At 51.6% G+C, this 17704-nt stretch overlaps 1 protein-coding gene and 1 long non-coding RNA gene across 2 annotated transcripts in view; one reads left to right on the top strand and one right to left on the bottom strand.

The window, feature by feature from the left end:
- CYRIB (CYFIP related Rac1 interactor B) overlaps window positions 1-12226 on the bottom strand; it is a 100611-nt gene extending 88385 nt beyond the window's left edge. Inside the window, exon 1 of the mRNA XM_064442090.1 lies at window positions 12131-12226. The gene's annotated coding sequence lies outside the window, so the exon portion shown is untranslated. The remainder of the gene's footprint in view (window positions 1-12130) is intronic.
- LOC135311847 (uncharacterized) lies at window positions 12174-17679 on the top strand. Its single transcript, XR_010371376.1, has 5 exons — window positions 12174-12338; window positions 15035-15123; window positions 15454-15642; window positions 16120-16231; window positions 17591-17679. It is a non-coding gene; the product is annotated as an uncharacterized LOC135311847 (long non-coding RNA).
- The last annotated feature ends 25 nt before the right edge of the window (window positions 17680-17704 follow it).

The raw sequence follows: 17704 nt of genomic DNA, 5'->3' as shown, positions 1-17704 counted from the left end.
CAACAGTAATACATAGACACAGAAACTGGGAATAAGCATTGTAGAGTGAAGACCATTTTACTTGCTAAGTGCAGTTAAGTAGGCTGCTTCTGGGCTGGCAATCCAGCTTTAGATTTATTACTGGGACTTTCTTATTCTTTAAAATAAACTAAATTGATGTATTACAAAGCACTTTGTTATAACCTTTCTTCACAAACTCCATCAGAAGGGCCCAAAGACTTACAAACCCACACTTGTGGTGTCTCAGACCTTGGGGAAGATAAAGGAGTAAAGAAGGATTTGATTTCAAGCTTGGAGGCCAGTTCTGGGAGTCCTGGGACTCCCAAACTGCTACATGCTGCACATCTAGCTTTGATGCAGGTCTGCTAGGAGAAAAGAGGAGACAAATGCTGAGCATTACAACCACAAACCACAGCTGTTGATGGGAATTGGCAAGAGACCAGGGAATGCCGGGAAGCATAGATGGCCTGCAGCAGAAGGTAGGGCTGAGCAGGGCTGTCTGACACTTGAAGCTTTTTTTATTCAGCTCCTGGTGCTTTTCCATCCCAGCATCTGGTTTCTGTGACAGTGCAAGGGAGGGACAGTGTGGTGCAATTTTATGGTATGTTCTCCTAGGTTATGTTGGCACTTCCTTGGGTAAACATGCCTTAGCACAGGCTCAAGTGGCCCATGCCCCTGGGTTTGAATTATTTGCAGCTATACTGTCTGCTTTGCTTGCTGATAGCTCATTCCAGTTGCCCCCGTATTTCATTTGAGGAGGAGGGGTTCGAGGCTTGCCAACTGTCCTCCTCCTTTCTTCTAACTCAGGACAGAGCCACGCTGAGGAACAGAGACAAGCTGTGGCAAAGCCCTGCCAATCAGCATAGCTGCAACCAGAAGAGCATGTCATGGGGCTCATAGCTCTGTGGTTCAGCGCAGGAACCAGTGAAGCTGGAGCCAGGGTTTGTGGCTGCTGCTCAGCTAAGGGACCTTGGATGTACCCTGGTGCTCCTGCTTCTTCACACCTTTTTGAGTGGAAGATCTTCAGGCCTCTCTTTATCCACTTATATGGTACATGATTAAACTGTGCCCAAATTCAGGCAGGGGCTTCTGAATAGTGCAGTAATATAATCTGCAAAGAGGATGCAAGTTTTGATGGCTGAAAAAGGAGGAGAAGAAAAGAGGAAAGGTTTTCTGTAATGGGATCCGCTGCTCACCCTCTTTTGTTACCACTCTGTGCAAATCTTGCTATTCCAGACCATTATATTCAACAATCTTATACTCAGTGGCAGGTGAAATGTCACACCTCGGGGTAAATTTTCACTGCAGTAGGCAGAGATTTTGTCCTTTAAATACCCTTAGTACTAATGGGAAATTGATCCAGCAATTTAAACTCCAAGAGATACAAACGTCTCACGTGGGACCATTTTCAAATGTGTTGACATTTTGAATCACAAAATGAGACACTTTTAGAAACAAATGCGAATTCATTTCATTCAGGATTTGAGGTCAGCTGGATACTGAAAGAGAAATGTGCAATGAATGTTTAGTACATTCATCAAATATCTTTTAATCTCTGTACACTCAAGGGATTAATGTGACATCAGGGAAAAGAAGGGCCATTTCTGAAGTTCTCTGTATTAACTGGTACATCTTTTCATGGGGCCGGAACCTAAATCACCTACTGCACTTGCAGTAATAGTGTCTAGGGCAAACGGAGGCTTTGGGATAAGGGACCAAGTTTCAGCGACCTCTGAAAATGTGTCTTTCACCCTATCAGATATGCTTTCATCTCTGAAGAGCCCTGATCCTGCTGAGCTCCACCTGGGGGAGTTGTCAGCGTTTTACTGATGTCAGTGAAATTCAGTGAAATTCACGCAGCCCAACAGAACAACCTGGGAAACAAAACAAAACTCACAAAGAGGGGGTAGCTTGCCTGGTTCCCAGAGGCTCTGGCCACTCTTCCTGCTCAGAAATTATTCAGCACACTGTGAGAAAGATGCTTTAAACAAATGTTTTGGACACATCCACAACTGCCTTACAGATAATGAGTCCCTGCTAGGGCAGACCTTAATGAAACCCAATGAAACCTGAGTGTCGGTTTGGGCTCCATCGTGCAGAAGAGGGTCGGGCAGGCCTGGAGCAGCTTCAGAGAAGGACCAACTTGACAAGTTGGTGGGTCTCAGCTGGGTGTGAACCACCACCACCTGTGCTTGGACCAAGGCTTGGGATGCAATGGCACGGCTGCAGGCAGAGTGCTGGGGGCAGAAAGAAGGCTCACCTTCCTCCCTGCGTGCTTCAGCAGGCAGTACAGCTCCCAGCAGAGGGGAGTGAAAGGGGCATTGGCTCCCTGCGCTGCCACCCCACAGGCAGGGCCAGTGGGAGCTGGCTCTGGTTTCCCCCAGCAGCAAGGACACCTTCTGGCTGCTCCCCAGAGTCTCCCCAGTAGCAAGGCGGCCGAGAGGCTAGGCCATGCTGTACATGTGGGTAGTAATTTGGATGGGGTGTGTGTTATTTCACAGGGGGATTTCACAGGAAGCCCATGGCTCCTCTCGAGTGGACATGACTGTCCCCTGCTGCAGAAACCCCAGCTGGTGAATGTCCCATGACAGGGGGACCATGAGGACTCAGATCACCTCATGCATGAGGAACCAGGGGAGAACAAATGCAGGGGAAGTTCCTCACCAAGGCCTCCCTGCAGAGCAGCCTCTGCTCTTCCCCTTCCCCAGCAGGGGCTGGGGAGAGGGGGTTGCATTTCTGGGAGCCACTGTCCAGGGGAAGTTACACGAATTTGGGCGCTGAGAACGCTACTTCCCTTGCAGACACACGTACACCGGTGCCCAACAGAGTGAAGAGGAAGAGTAAAAGCCCAAGCCCTGTGTAATATGCAAACAACCGTATTCGGCTCTATGAAAACAACTGCCCAGGAACAGCTCCAAACCCACGCAGCATTGGGCAATGTGCTGATAAGCCACACTCTTTTTGTGGCCTTGTATCAGAAGGTCCTCTCCAAGGGCTCTGGATAAGCACTCCAGCCTGCCAGTGGGATCAGCAGGCACACAAGGTTATCAGGATCAGTCCTTTTCTACATGCTCACTTGAGCAAAATATTTTCCTTCTGGGCCCCCACTCCCCTCTCTTGCTTCCTCAGACTGACTGACGTGCTGCAGGAGTCTGCAGGGGGAAGAATTCACTGGTCCTGTACCAGCGATGTGATCTCATGGGAGCCCCGTGCAACAGCATGCTAGGGTTCGCAATCTCCACCCCGGTGGCGTTCCCCCACAGAACAAGAGTTCTGAGTACATCCACCAACTGCTTCTCACATCAAGTAGATTACTTTTAAGAAAAAGATGACAGACCAAACAGAACCTCAACAAGTTAAAAAAGACCTTTTTTTTTTTTTAATGAAAAGCAGCTATAAGGCATAATCACACCTCAAAAGCATAAATGTATTTCAGAGGCACTGTGACCCATGTTACACCCAGGCATACAGCTGGGTAGCAGCAGACCTACAGCAGATACAAGCAGACCTAAAGCAATTTTTGCTCATAAACGCGACAGTAATGCCAATAACCAGGATGTCTGATCAGCTGTGTCCAGAGAAGGGCAGCAAAGCTGGTGAAGGGTCAGGAGAGCAGGTCTTATGAGGAGCAACTGAGGGAACTGGGGTTGTTTAGCCTGGAGAAGAGGAGGCTGAGGGGAGACCTTATCGCTCTCTACAACTACCTGAAAGGAGGCTGTAGTGAGGTGGGGGTTGGTCTCTTCTCCCAAGTAACAAGTGATAGAACAAGAGGAAACGGCCTCAGGCTGCATCAGTGGAGGTTTAGATTGGGTATTAGGAAAAATGTCATCACCAAAAGGGTTGTCAAGCACTGGAACAGGCTGCCCAGAGAGGTGGTTGAGTCACCATCCCTGGGGGTATTTAAAAGACGTGTAGGATGTGGCACTCACGGACATGGGTTAGTGGTGGACTTGGCAGTGCTAGGTTAACAGCTGGACTCGATCTCAAAGGTCTTTTCCAACCTAAATGATTCTATGATTCTGTCCTGGGCACAAGAAGTCCTGGTACAAGTTTTGCAACTTAGAGCAATTCCTAAAACAAGCCATCTCCTTTCAAAGCAGTAATGCTGGGAAGGAAACTTGGTCCCAACCCTTAAATAGAGATGTGAGTGGCTTCACAGGAAAGCCTACCACCACTCTCATTTGACAGATTGCTGTAGGCCATTGCCAGTGGGTATCTGCGATACCCAAAGCGCACTAACACAAGAACACTGCCACATACAGTAAATATTTCTTAAGGCCTCAACGTAAGCAGAATGCCAGACAGACCTACGAATGCACAGAAGATCATATTTGGTCATACGGCTAGTCCTTCAGGGGGAGCTAAGATTCACAGGCAGGAGCATGTGCCCTCCCTGGTTCTGGGACTGACAGAACAGTCTTGGGAATGGGGCTCCTATTTTAACCCTGTAAGTTTTGCTGACTAGTCCAGACCCACCACCATGACACCCCAAATCATCCCTGGAGTTTGCAGACTGCAGAGATACTCCCCGTCACACTACTCCCTGTCCCTGTGTCTCTGGCAAGACACTGAGTTGTGGGGGAACGTAAATCATCTGTTATGCGACTCTTCCCCGACAGCAGCAGCTGTCCGCTGTCCGGAGCGTGCCGCTGGGCGCTGCCTACAGAGACAGGCTCCACTTGTCCTTCTATGGGGCAGCCCAGGGAAACAAGCCAACTCCAGGTCCTCTGCGGGTTGCTGCAGGCCTCCGGAGAACAACCACACAGCTGTTTGCATTTTGGGATAGTCCCTCAGCGCTGCCCCTCGCCTGCAGCGGCCCAGGCACTTCACCAGCCTCCAGCACGATCCCTGCCAGAGGCTGCTGGGCAGTGGTGTGCCTTACGCAGCGCAGCCCTCCCTGCTCTTGCAGCCTGCGTGCTCTGGTGGGAGCGAGGTGAGAGGGGCAGGAATCCAGCCCTGCCACCTAATGTGAAGCTCTGCAGCCGCTGCTGGCAGCCAAACCAGAGCCCTCTCTCTTGCACTGTTATGGGAGGGAGGTCATCAGTTTAACTGCACTGGAGTAACGCCAGCCTTTTGAGTAAACTTTTCAAAGCTGTGCTAAAGGCATTGTTTAATTTTGATTTCCAAGTGACCTCCAATTCCTCTGGATATGCTAGGGGTGGAAGAACATCCACTCCCAGGAGTTTATCTCTGACAGCGGGTGCAGGGCCTAGCCCAGCAGTTCCCAGGGGAGGGGGAGAGAGGTGAAGACTCTTGCTTTTCTCCCCTCTGTCAAACACATCACCTCGCCACAAAGATCGGCATCTGTAAGGCACCTCCACCAGCAGTGCCAAGCAACTCAACCACACACCCCCCAACAACCTTCCCCAGGAACTCAAGACCCCCTTTTCCTACCATGTTTCCCTCCACCAGCAGGTTTCCACCCTTTCCCACCAGTCTATTGCCCACCTGAACTTGCACAAATAAACCTGTTTGCATGGGTCACGCTGCAAATGGAAGTGATACCAGGACGTAAAATGAAAAAAGGACCTGTAAGGAACCAAACCAACCTAGAGTTATTCTCGCTATGTCAATTATTGCAGAGGCTGGTTTATACTGCAGCCCTGTTAACAGCTACACAATTGCAGCACAGGAAAGTAAACCACAGATGGGGAGAGGAAACAAGAACAAGTGTCTTGGGGGCACCTTTGTCGCTGAGGAAACAGTGGGTGGGCCTGGGCCCCACCGTGGGACTTAGACCACATCCAGGGCTCTGAGGACGAGTGACCCCAGCACGATGCATCCAAAGCTGCATGCATAGCAGCCAAGCAAAGAAATTAAAGGAGTGTAGTAAAAACACTCTGGCTATTGCTAACATTTCACGTTGAAAGTAGCATTGGTATTGGCACAAAGCTAGCAGCATCTGTACAGCTCTCTGCTAACTAGTGACAGCTCTACAGGGAAGAGAAGCTGCAAGGACAGGAGTGGGACAAAGCGAAGGAAGTGCAAGCTCAAACCTCTGCTTGCCTCGCTCAGCACCAGATTAATATTAATTTTCTGCTGGTTTGCACCGCCACAGACAGGCCTGTTCTTACTCATTTTAGTCCTTGCCTAATATAAAACTACAGACATGCTATTTTCATGGTATTTTTTTTCTCTTCTTAATAGGTTGCAAGCTGCCTATGGTTGAGCATGTTTGAGAAAGTGCATGGTTGAGGAAGTGGTGTTGTCCAAGGGGAGGTGGGAAACCTTTGTTAAAAATAAGAAGCAGATAGAGAAAAAAAAAAGTTGCACATTAAAACAGGCTATTACGCTCCAAGAACAAGTCTTGAGAAGAGAACAGCCTGCCTGTGCTGGGCTGTGGAAGGGCAGCCAGCCTCTGGCCTGGTTGCCTTCTGGTCTGGAACACGCACCTTCCTCAAACCTTGTGCATGTGCCACCCCTATGTGCCCTGCCGTCTCCCAGCTGTGTATGCACAGGCATCTCGCTGCGCTCCATCCCTGAACACACGTATAACCATCCTTCCTCTTCCACCTTTACTCCCTCCACCTGTACACGCACCCTGTTTAAAAGCCTTTGCTCCTCTTGCCCCAAAACACACCTGCACTCAGATGCCCCCTCCCTGCCACTGCACCTCTCCCCCAACACATGGTAGCACCTTCTCCCTGCCTCTGCTCACGCACCCCGATCTGTCGCCCATCTCATGCAGAGGTGAACGGCAGACGAAGCGCTGAGCCTGCCTGCAATGGGCGGCAACCCTGCGCACCAAATGTGTGTGAAAAAGCAGTGAAGTGAGGAAACGTTTGTTAGAGGAAGTGAGTGGGTGGAGGGAAAAGCCTGGAGTGAACAAAAATCAACAAATAACACATTGAAACTTGAGCACTGAGTGCCCAGCAGGGGTAAAAGGACACCGAGTTTACAAAATACTACGTAAATGCATGAATTCTATGCAAACACATGACTAATGTACACTAGGGAACAAGAGGTGTACAAGTACTGAAAACAAAGAGGAGGCTCTAAATAAAGAGTGTAAGAGCTACGACCCTAATGGCAGCACAGGTAGCTCCTGTGAGGGTGAGCAGGGAAGGAGCAAGACCTTAGATTACGGCCTCATTTTGGACGTACATCCCAAAAACCCAGCGAGTAACCCAGAGGCTCTCCAAGTCCAGACAGACTGATGGTGTCTCACTAAGCACGGACACAGCTCCTAGCAGTTACCAACAGACTGTGTGCCCCAGCACATTTTAATTTAGTACTTTCAAGTAAAGCACATTATAGATAATATTTTTTAAAAAAAGGAACTGTTGTTTCTAGAACAATCAAACCGGAAACCCAGCTCTGCTGTCCGTTTCTGATAGAGCAGTAGTTCCTCAGTTAAGATTTCTCCCTGTCAGATGCCGCAGTGCAGGGACCTAGGAATGTAACTCCTATTTTTTCAGCCTATTATTTGTGCATTCCTGACCTGTAAAACCTTCCTTCCTTCTCTAGCCTTGCAGAGCAAGATTGGAAGTACTATAGTTTAAGTAACACACCACAGAAGACCTTGGGTTTTTTTCCTTAAAGGACAACAAACGTGACTCAAAGGGTCTGTACCAGAAGCCAGGCAATTTCACCCTCTGAGGATCAGCCCATGAAACCTCAGCTCACACTGCTGCCAAGTTACTCGACAAGTCACTCCTCTAACCACGCACCCAGTGAGTTGGTTGTGTCCACATCGCTCCCGCAGACAGGGCGAATGAGCAATTAACAGGTAAGCGTCTATTACAACACGCACAGAAAATTGTCCAGTTTTGGTTGCATCTCATTTTCCTTCTCACAAATTTCAAACCAGCCGGTCCTGCAGGGATCACCTGCAGAAAAGGTTCACTTCCACACATAGTAAGACTGCCCCTGCCACTTTCATTTTGAAAGAGTAACAAAAGTGATGTAAGTCATCTGTATGTTATTCCCCAAATTTGCCCAAACGTACACGCTCGGCCTGACACCGCTCCCTCTGAGGCTACTACGCGCGAGCGCTCTTGGAAAGCAGGCAGTGCCTCCATGCCACGGGTTACGGTGATTGGTACTGACAGGTTCTTCATGGTATCACAACAAATTAGGTCACAGATTAGATTTTCATAGCACAGATTACAACTAGTGTCTGTATTTTATTCTTAAATAGAGAGGGTTGTGGCCAGGAGGTTTGACCTCAAGATTGGGAGCAAGGCAGATGCAGGGTTGGGGGTGGTGGGGGTGGTGTCCCTAATTCTGTTTGAGACAAAGACTGTCTCAGTGAGACTTAGATAAAATTCCTAGTTTTCTGCTGTAGTCAGAAAATTTGGTATTTTCCCCTTTCTATCCAGCAAGCTTTTAAGAAATAGAGTTTGTCCACTAGAACCCCTGGAGTAGATCTCTCAGCATTTCTGCAAAGCAGATATCAAACCCAGCATTTAAAAAAATTTGCATTTTTGATGATAGAAAAGCAGCTTGCACCACGTGAAAAAGTGCTGGAATGGAAACCAAAGCTACCTATCAGACTTATCCCACGCAATACCACAAGGTCACACGTACAATCAGTTTGAGCATCTCTGGTGTAGAAAGATCATAAGGGAATAAATTCATGCGTGCAGTACTAAAAAACCAACAAAAAAATAAAAACCCACTGGGGGGAAGAGTTTTAAAATATACCCAGCGAGGACAGTAATAGAACTCAGGCAACCAAAAGAAAATCCAAGCTATGCCACACAGAGCAGTGCAGAACAAAGGTTTCCAACAGCTGAGGAACTGCAGACCCTGTGCAAAGTGCTCTCTACACACTGCGAGATACAGCCTGATGCAGGTTTGAAATCCCTTCTGCAGCAGCTGTATTCCAGCAGACTGCCAGCGCCGTGCTCTGCCCCCAGCGCCCCCGGCCGCCTCCTCCCCCAGAGCTGCGCTGCTGCAGGGGAAAGCCAGCGCCTGGGAGCCAGCAAGCCTGATTCAGCTCCTGGTGGAACCGTGCAGGTCTGCACGAGGGCAGTGATTCAGCAGATAAGCAAGCTCACAGCCGTGGTAAGCACTGAAGGGGAACTTAAACCAGATGATGAGGGAGATAGGTCTTGGACAGAGCTAGCCTCAGAGACTAGCCTTTCTAAGTCAGGGTCGAGAGAGCACTGCAGGAGTGACCTTTGATGGGATGATACTCATGCACTTACTTTGCCTGGGTGGCCAAGCCACCCATGCTGGCTCTCAGTTAGCTCTGTCCAAGACCTGATTTCCTAGTTGTCTGGTTTAGCTTTTCCTTTAGTGCTTACCATGGCTCTGAGCTTGCTTATCTGCCGAGCCTCTGGAGCATGTATTCAGTCAACCAGAGCAGGCCAGTTCGTACCTGCAGGCAAACCACCTGCAGTCTCTACTCAAGCTCTCGAGGCTGTTTGCCAGCAGAGGACGCAACCTTTCTTCCTGCTCCCAGTGAAGCACAAGGAGCACATGAGCTGTGCCCTGTTCCCCACAAGCAGGTTTGGACAGGCCAGTGCTCGGTGCCCTCCACTTGCCTCAGACCAACCCAGCCAGTCCCATCCGTGTGCCAGCACTGCTGTCCTGAATCACCGCAGCTGTGACTCCAGCTCTAAAACGATCTCCCCTTCGCTTGAGCAAAAGTTTTTCACAGGAAGTAAGCTTTTACTTTCAAAATACTCTTGGCCTTGTTCTTCTCCAACAAGCACAGGAAGTATCTCAGTCAAACACCAGTCTTTATTCTTGTGAACTGCCATTTATCCTCTGATACCTTTGAGTAAAAATAAATAGCAGTTAAGAGTGGCCATGCCCTCCCATGCTCTACAGGAGGCATTAAGCTTTTAGCTACCCTCAGTGCATCAGCTTCTTCCACCGCTCTTACAGGGCACACTCACATTTAGAGGCATAGAATGAAGCCTAATTATTTTCTCTTCAAGCATGAGCTGTGCCATGCAGATTATTGAAAATCCATCGCACATGCTCCTTGCTGAGCAGCCTGAACTATCGATCTCGGTTAGAGAAACGGATGCTTTAGACTCTATTGGAAATGTTTTTAAAAGTCCTGTTTGTATGGCTGTCCCTGTTGGATCCTGAGCGCTTCCTAGTCTCCGTGCAGAGCACTGCCCCTTAGAAACTCCATCATGCCGGGGGTGCTTCTCCTGCTGAGCCACAGAGGAAACCGCACCACCGACCTCTGCTGCGCCCTGGGAAAACAAGCGGTGACAACTGTCGGAAAATGCACTAACAAGGCCTCTCGGTCTGACCAGACCGCTCGCTCAAAGAGAGCGAGAGCAGAGCAGCAGGAACTGCTGCCTGCAACAGCGGCGTGATAGCACCCTGCTGCCCGGACAGGCACGGGCTCCCGGTCCCTGCCGAGCGGGGAAGGCAGCACGAGCCACGCACGAAAGTGCTGCCTCTCACTAAGGCAAGGCGATGCCAAGCAGCTCGTCCATGCAGGGTCGAGCACCAAAGTGACCCAGGGTGCCTGTGTGCACCAAGGAGGGTCCTCGGAGCCCATGTGGGCACCCCAAATGCTCCCCCCCTCCCCACAGCGGCAGCACTGGAGACCTCGATGTTAAGCAGGTGGCAGCCCGCCACTGGGCTCGGTTGCAGTTGAACACTGAAATAAAGACAATGTTGCACTTCTGGTGAATTCCCACATCTCTTTTAAACGCTTCTCAGTTCAGGGTGCAGATGTGGGGTTTGCTTGTTTGATGAAGAAGAGGGCCCCTCTACTGTTTTAATTGCACACCTAATAAAACACTGAATAAACAGTATATGCCTCATGGCTTTCTCTGTCATGTACATTAAAGAATGATTATTAGAGTTCATTTTTAAATGGCAAAAGGGTAACATCAGTCTAAACCATACAGCCAGTTAATCTTCACGGTTTAGGGGTTGCTCTGTGCTATTTCCTCGCCATTTCACCACTAATCCTTTTGAAACACTACAGCTTGCTTAAGAGAGGGGTAGTTTTCACACAGTCATGATCAGAACCACACTACCATCCCCGCCCAGACGAGGAAGTACCAGATCCCCCAAAGCAGAAGTGCTTGCCTCCTCACCAGCCAGTCCAGCACATTTCTGGCTGCTGGACTGAACTTTTAGATGTTTAGTCAGTAGCAGGTGCAAGATTTGCATGAACGGTGACGACTGAAGTCTCCAGCCTAGCACCTGCCCAAGCATCAGGGGACAGTCAAATGCAATGCACCCAGCTCAGTGCAAGAAGCAGCCAGCTGACGTTGCCGCCACTGCTCCCAGCCCGGGAGGGGCATGAGCAGCACCCATCGCGCACAGGACGCAGCACCAAACCGTGGCTTCCTCCTGAAGCCGGCCGCCCCGGCTTACGGCCGCTCGCCTTCCACCAGCCCGTGCTGGTTGGTGCGCGGGCTGTGAGACCGCTCCGTGCCCTGTCCCAGGGCACAGAGGATCTCCGTCCCCAGCCTGTCGTGCCCCTCACGGACACGACCGAGGCCCCCGCGGACTGAGGGAAACTCAGGCGGCGGCTCCGGCCTTCGGGCCGGCACAGCGCTCCCCCGCCCGCCCGCGCTGCCGCCGGCGGCCCTGCTCGGGCAGGGGCCGGGCTGCCCCGGGCGGCGGCGAGCACCCTCCGCCCGCCCCGCGGGGCTGCGCCGTCCTGGCCTTGGCGAGAGGGGGGCAGCGGGGCGCGGGCGAGCCTCACCCCGGCCCGCCTCGAGTCCTCCCCGGCTCCCCTCCGCGCCCCCACCGCCCTCAGGCTCCTCCCGGCTCCCCTCAGGCGATGCCTCTCTCCCCGCAGGTGCCCGTCCCTCGGCTCCCCTCAGGCGATGCCCCGCTCCCCGCAGGTGCCCGTCCCTCAGCTCCCCACAGGCGATGCCCCGCTCCCCTCAGCTCCCCACAGGCGATGCCCCGCTCCCCTCAGCTCCCCACAGGCGATGCCCCGCTCCCCTCAGCTCCCCACAGGCGATGCCCCGCTCCCCGCAGGTGCCCGCCCCTCGGCTCCCCTCAGACGATCCTCCGCTCCCCTCAGGCGCTCCCCGCCTCCCTCGGGCGCCCACCCCCGGCTCCCCGCTCCCCTCCTCTGCCCCGCCCCGGCTCCCCGCAGCCGCCGAGGCAGGGGGGCGCCCGGCAGCCGCCCGCTCCCTCGCCTCCGCTCCCCTCCCCGCTGCGGCGGCGGCGGGGGTCGCGGGCAGCCTACCTGTGCGGCGGGGCGGCCCGCGGGGCGCAGCCTGGCCTTCCGGGTTGCCGGGCGGCGGCGGCAGCGTCGCGGCCGCAGGTTGGCTGCCGGCGGCGGGCGCGGTGCCGCATCGCTATAAAAGGAAGCGGCGCGGGAGGAGGGAGAGGCGGCCCTGGCACCTCCGTCGCGCCCAGCCCGCACCCCCCCCTCGGGAGCTTCGCCCCGCCAGGTGGGTGTCCCCGGGGGGGGGGGGGGCAAAGTCAGAGCCCCCCGCCTCAGCCCCCGGCCGGGGCCGCGTCCCAGGGGGTGAGGGGGGACCCCCCGCGAGGAGCCAGCCGTGCCCCGGTGGGAAGGGACCCTTCCTCCGGCACCAGGGCAGCCTCGGGCCGGCAGGCTGCCCAGGGCAACGGGAAGGTACCCGCGACGTGCCGGGGCACCCCGCAGCCTTTAAATGCGTCCGCACTGAAAGCAACCATCTACAACGGCCTTCGGGCTGCAAACTCTGCTGGAGCACGGCCGGGGCCTGAACGGAGGCCAGGGCCGCAGGCTGACACCTGGGGAAGGGCACCGCAGGTGACAGTCCTGGGGACAGATGGGGCTGTTGGCAGCTCTAAATGCGGGTGTCTGTCCCTGCTACAATCAGAGCCTGGTTATCCAGCCTGGCAGCCAAACCCCTGCCATGAGATGCTACCTTTAACACTGATTCTCCCAAACTGAAGAAAAAACTCACTGAAGCTGAATTTTCCCTTGAAACCCAAACAGCTCCTTCAATCTCTGCAGCTAGACTGAGGCACCAGAGTAGTTGTGACACCCCTGAGGCACTTTGCTCAGTTTCTCCTCCATCTCTTGCTGACGATTGACATCTCGGTCACAGAAGCGAGGGTCCCCCAGGACACAGGATCCTCATCCCCATCTGCCCACCAGGAAGCTCTCCCTCCAGCAACAGGTGCTGTTGCTCTCCTGCACTGTCAATCCCTTTCAGGAAGGGACAGGGATTAGACAGGGGTAACATGTCCTAAAGTAATTTCTCTAAATGGCATTTTGCTGCCCGGCTGTACTGCCGCTCGCTGGTGGGGGGCTGCGATGCCCCAGCTCGCTCTGCAGCCCCAGAGGCCCCACGCCATGGCACAGGTCTCACCGCGATGGCCCAAGTCCTGTTGTTGGCCCAGAGCAGCTGGAGACGCGGGCAGCAGCGAGTCACACAGGTAACAGGACCCCCGTGCAGAGGTACTACACTCGGCGCCTTCTTTTATACTCCACCAGACAAGCAGCTGAAGCTATGGATCATGTGCTGACGAGGCACTTGCTGTACAGAGAGGGAGGTGACAACCCCAAGCAGACCCTGGTCAAAATAAACACTACCATGGGCTGCATTTTGCATGAAAAACACTTAGGCAGAACACTGCCATGGGCAAGTGAGAGGAGCAAAATCCTGCTTTCAAGGGTTTTGAAGTATAGAGGGTTTTTCCCATCACCAAATGTAATATTTTTTGCTTCATCTAAACTTTCCCGTTTCCTCTAGAAAGGCCACACCTCGAATACTGGGTTCAGTTTTGGGCCCCTCAGGACAAGAGGGACACTGAGGTGCTGGAGTGTGTCCAGAGAAGGGCAACAAAGCTGGTGAAGGGTCTGGAGGGTAAGTCTTATGAGGAGCGGCTGAGGGAGCTGGGGTGGTTTATCCTGGAGAAGAGGAGGCTGAGGGGAGACCTTATCGCTCTCTATGACTACCTGAAAAGAGGATGTGGTGAGGTGGGTGTTGGTCTCTTCTGCCAAGTCACCTGTGATAGGATGAGAGGAAATGGCCTCAAGCTGCATCAGGAGAGGTTTAGACTGGATACGAGGAAAAATTTCTTCACTGAAAGAGTGGTCAGGAATTGGAACAGGCTGCCCGGAGAGGTGGTGGAGTCACCAACCCTAGTGGTGTTCAAAAACTGTATAGACATGGCACTCCAGGCCATGGTTTAAGACGCATGGTGGTGGTGTTGGGCTGACAGTTGGATTTAACGATCCTAGAGGTCTTTTCCAACCTTAATAGTCCTGTGATTCTATGATTCCCTGCATCCCAGCAGGGAGTGAGGAACAGGAGCTTTTTTGCTGGTCGCAGCAGCATCTCACTCAGACAGACCTGGCAGGAACACAGGTGCTGAGTTAAAGGTGGATCCTGAGCAAAATCCATACCTAAGCAAGGCGACCCTTCCAAACCTGCTTCAAGGAGGTAGTGGGGGTGCAAAACCACGTCTAAGATGGACCTGGGCCCTGTGTGGGGCTGCTGCCAAGGACAGGTCTGGCAGGGCAGTCTGGCTTCTTGCTTACAGCCAAATGCTCCCGCTCCCTGGATCTTGGGCACGAACCCTGCCTGCGCATCTGGTGCCTTCTCCTGCTTCATGGCGCCCGGCTACTACAGCAGGTACTTGAATAGAGCTGCTCAGGTGGTCTGACTGCCCGCTGCCCTCCCTCCCCCATTGGAATTTGATAAGATCTTGCTGCTTCTCCTGGACAAGGGCTCTTCATTTCTTCATAGCACTTGAATCTCTGCATTACCTTGAGCTTTGAGGTGAGTATATGGCCCATGTATAGGCAGTGCTCACAGGACGGCACTCCTTGCAGTTGGTCTTCACATCAATGGTGGAGTCATTCATACTCTTTCAAAGGGGTTTCCAGGTTGTGACTTGTGTTGCCCCCATCGCCTCCTCACGCCTCCACCTTGCAGCACATGTAGAGCTCAGATTTGTTCTTTTACTCTGCAGAAGACTTAGAAGTCCCCATCTTCCAGCATCGCGCAGTGTAAGTTCCCTGCACATGAAGCTCGATGATTCTTGCTCTCCAGCAGTCCAAGCCACTAAACTTTCCCTGTAAGTAGGGCCAGCAGCTCTGTGCAGCCTACAGAGGCAGGTTTAGCATTTGTTCTCCTGTCTCTTTCTGCAGAGGTTGGCCCTGTTCCTGTAGGAAAGACAGAAACTGAGGAAGATCCGGGATCACCAATCTGCCCTTCATCCCCACGCTTCTATCCAGAGGTCAGAACTACTCCAGTGGTCCTGGAGTTGCTCCATGAGGCTTTTTTCCAGTCCTGGATGGGTTTCCACAGAATAAAATGTCTCATTGAAATGAGAGCACGTGGCTGGCTGCAGCTCACTCACTGCTCAGCTGCCTGGGGCTCCTGCTATACTGCCGAGAGTTACGAGAGCTACAGCTCTGAATTCAGAGCCTGCAGTGAACAGAGGGAAAGCTAGGACACATGGATATGTAGGTCCAGAGCCACGGTGGGATGGCTTGCACTGTGCATAGGTGATTACAGGCAGCATTATCTTTACTAATTTGAAAAAATGTCTGCTTTTGTCTTTGAGGTGTCTTTGAAGCAGCGTGCGGCTACTGGTGTCACCAGGTCACTACGGAAGTCTGCAGGCTCCAACAGAAAACCACTGCAAAACCCTTACTTAACCAACAGCTACTGACCTCTTCTCTGCACATTTGGCTCAGGAGGCGACTCGTCTTTCTTCAGGCTGAAGTTCAGGAGCACGTTTCAATCCTTTCCAGTAAGTTAGTTTTTGATTTTTATTTAAACAGTAAGAACTCCAGCTCAGAGACGTGTTGACACTTACTACTGCAGCAGGGATGTGGGAGCAGGGAGAGATGAAAAATGTTACTGAACTGGGTTTGAGAGCAGCTTCAGCGTTAAGCTGCATGCTACTCTTTGCTCCTGTAAGTTTACAGGCAGCTGTAGTAAGTTCTTCCTGTAGTATTCCCTGGGGAAGAGACTGGGGAAATAAATTAGTTACCAAAAACCAAGCATAATGCTATTGCCTTGAACTGAGGTAAATACAATTAAATCACCTCTAACACAGCCATGTCTGTTTTGAGTGTTCAGGGGCAATTCATCTACACAATGTGGCTGTGAGAGAAAAAAATCAAATTTCTAAATTTCTGGTGGTAACTGAGGTACAAGAAACATCTTCAACCCTTGGGCCAAAAATCCCAAGGGGGAATGGACCTAAACGCACACCGCCTTTCAGCGAAAAGCAACAAGCGCAAGGGGAGGAGATGTTTCTGACCAGAGACTACAAGGACCAAGACCAAACTGGTGGGAACTGCAGAGTAGCACTGACACTGGATTTAAAGTTCCAGGTAAGATTAAAGCTCCTTTGAAATTATTCAGGTGGCACAGCAAACGACCGATCAGCTTCTCCTCTGCTCTGACATGGTTAGCAGATGTGACAGCTGTCACAAATTGTTTGTCCCCTGCCCCCACCATTACAAAAAGAGACCAGAGCAGACATCCGCCTCGCTGCAGGCAGGAGGATCTGTTCTGTAATTTACAGAGGAACAAGGCAAAGCCTGTACCGCGACACACTATCGTTTTTAGTGTTACTCGAACAGCAGCTGATGAGAACTAGTCAAGACTCACAGGTTTTGTGCATGGGTGGCAGGGGGTGGGAGGCACAGGTTGACAAACAGCACTTAGCTTATCTCAAGAAGAAACCTGAGCACTCTCTCAGCAGGTGACTGAGCTGTAAATCAAGTTATGTATAGCCCTAAAAGTATCATTAAGACAACTTGAAATAGTTGCTTTGTATTAGATAAGAAAATCTTTGGCTTGCAGCTATATAGATGAAAACATCTTCCAGTCCTGTGTGCATGCTGTATCCATCTGGAAAGCCTCCAGCTGGGTTTTAGAAGGGTTAAAGTATCTCATAAAAGCACCCCAACAGCCTTAAACTCAAGACTAAGTTGATAAGTTGTCTGTAAGAATTTAAGGCCTGAAGCTGAACTTGATTTACTTCGGGATGTTTGCTCCTCTGTCATATTCTGGTTTATTGGTATAGAGAGTTACTAGGGTGTGAATGGCATGAAACTATACATTCATAACAGGGTAGAGTGTGGGAAAGTAAAGTTTTTTGTTGATGCTCAAGTGAGCTGTCACACAGAACTACAGAGTCTGGGGAATGGGGCAGAATCTGAAAACAAACTGTATTTATAGGGTTGGAGTGTTTGGGGTTTTGGTGGGTGTGGGGGGAGCAACTTCCGAGTTTCACTGGTTGGTATTTAAGATTTGCACCACTTTCACTGATCTTGAATAGCAATCGGTCTCAGTTCAACAATGAGCTTTAAGTTTGACAGGAAAAGGGTAAGCAGACTGAAACTCTGCACAACAGTGGAGTTCTCTGGGCATGTGTTCGTCTTGGTTTCTTCTGCTCCAAACAGTGTACAAGATATCCACCTCAGCTGTGGCTTGCAAAGGAAATCAATACATGTCACTGAAGCACAAGTAATACACGTAGGACAGAGAACTGAGGGTACTGGAATCAAGGGATCTCTGAATGCTGTTACCTGAAATACTGTGACAAGGTAGAAACTGAGCAAGAGCAGAATATTTAACCAGACTGCTTCCCCGGCCCCACATCCGTACTCCACACGCTCCTCGCCCCATGTGTTAACTGATGTAAATTTAAAAGACCAAAGCTAGTGGTTCTTTTCAACCCAAAGGGCCAGCTGTGGAAACAAGACACGGCGGGCTGGCTTTCCGTAGAGCCTACTGAAGCCAGAGGGAAACCAAGCGAAACTCATGGACAAAAGAAGTGGTCTGATGCTAGCTTTAGT

The sequence above is a fragment of the Phalacrocorax carbo genome, chromosome 2, assembly GCF_963921805.1.
Source record: "Phalacrocorax carbo chromosome 2, bPhaCar2.1, whole genome shotgun sequence".
NCBI classification, from domain to species: Eukaryota; Metazoa; Chordata; class Aves; order Suliformes; family Phalacrocoracidae; genus Phalacrocorax; species Phalacrocorax carbo.
This window is presented reverse-complemented; position numbering and strand designations above follow the sequence as displayed.